Source organism: Mus caroli, unplaced genomic scaffold, assembly GCF_978045245.1.
Source record: "Mus caroli unplaced genomic scaffold, Mus_caroli_1 scaffold_1, whole genome shotgun sequence".
NCBI classification, from domain to species: domain Eukaryota; kingdom Metazoa; phylum Chordata; class Mammalia; order Rodentia; family Muridae; genus Mus; species Mus caroli.
The window spans coordinates 16,239,229-16,241,212 of NW_028227256.1; positions in this window are offsets into that span (position 1 = coordinate 16,239,229).

The following is a 1,984-nucleotide window of genomic DNA, read 5'->3' on the forward strand; positions in this document are numbered from 1 at the left end:
TTTAGGTGTTTCAGGCAGGAGGGTGGATCTTCCTTCCACTCCTTCAGGAAGTCTATGAGCAGAAGTTTAAGTACAAATCCAGGTGTGTTTTGTTTCTCCTTCTGGTATAGTGTGTTATTATGTAGTCTAGGATGGTCTTGAATGCTCCACCTCCCTGCTTAGACCTCTGATGTGCTGAAATCACAGGCATGCACCCTCATACTCAGACACGCACTACTTTTTTGAGGTTCTCAGCTGGTAGCTATGAAGAGACCTTTGTAGATGCTAGAACCTAATTGTATTATCAGCAAAATAGGAAGATGTCACAAAAGTGAGATAACATTGATGGTGTACCTAGAACAGTGTTGTGCAGGTAACTGGTGCACAATATGTATTCCTTTGGATATCTTTCAATGTCTTCCTTGTTCATCGAGATGTATATAAGTGATTTACTGAATGGTTCGCAATACAACAGGCTTCAAATTTAATCCATTGTGATTTTCACATCGGATGATTAGAAGATGTCTGTAGTGTTGTTAAAAACTGCCAAACCTCTCCTAATTGTCCTAGGTATATTACTTTGGTTACCACTATTGCTAAAATTCATCTGACTGGCTTCAGGAACTGCTTAGTTTCCCGATGATGCTAAGATAAACAACAGAACACAAGCAGAGCTCACTGATCAGTGTCTGTTCCCTTTTTTCTTTCCATGCTGAGTGACAGTTTGCAAGTGTTCAAGAATCATTTCATTCCATGTTTCTTGAATACCAATTGCTAAAATTGACATTCTGTAGAAACTCAGGTCCAGTTACTCTATACCATTTCACTTAAATCACATGTATTTGTCTTAAAGGAGAGACAGGTAGGCAAAATTAGAATTCAAACTTAATACTTATATGTACATAAGTCTCTGGATCTAAATTTATACAAACACATATCTCCGTGTTTAATTTTTAATTATATTGTATGATTTTTTGTGAATTTGTTATTAGCAATGTAATCTAGGATAAGTAGGATGTACAGGAAACGTCGTCAATTTTAGCTGCAGATTACTGAATTGTATTGTTGGTTAGCTACAGTAGCTTCTGGATGTTCTTCTGGGTAGTATTCAGAGTCAATTTTAGATACCATAATTGAATCTGTTATCTTCACTCTCCCAATTTATCCTGGATAACTTTGTCATATTAATATTTCTTAATTATTAACTTTCTGATATTCTTCTTCTTCTCCTCAAAAAACTGTTTGGAGGTTTTGACTTAAAGGAGGAATGATCTAAAGTGAAGACATAGAATACCTCAATGTTTGTTGATTAATTTGTGCCCTACTTACAAACTTGCTTATTAATACAACTCTGAAAGATTAACCAATACTTGAAGATTTAATTTTATGTATGAGTACACTGTTGCTGTCTTCAGACACACCAGAAGAGGGTGTTAGATTCCACTACAGATGGTTGTGAGCCACCATGTGGTTGCTGGGAATTGAACTCAGGACCTCTGGAAAAGCAGTCAGTGCTCCTAACCACTGAGCCATCCCTCCTGCCCCATTAACCAACACTTGAAAGGGAATATTTTAACCCTGTGTAAAGCTACATTATTTATTATTACAAATAAGTGAAAAATTGAGATAACTATTCAAATATAACTCCATATTTTACTTTAACAACCTCATGTTCTGACATCTGTAGCATGATTGGCTACATAAATTCTCTGTTGTACTTTACTAGTGCAGAACTGCAGCCTAAACCATTTGATCTGTACTGATCATTCAGGTTTTGTTACAAAATCAGGCAATTATGTAGAGAAATTAGATGATGGAGCCAATGTCCATTCTTTGATACTTCCTAAAGAACTTGATTTATATTTGATTGTTGTTTTAGTTAGGATTTCTATTCCTGCACAAACATCATGACCAAGAAACATTTGGGGAGGAAAGCATTTATTCAGCTTACATTTACACATTGCTTTTCATCACTGAAAGAAGTCAGGACTGGAACTCAAGCAGG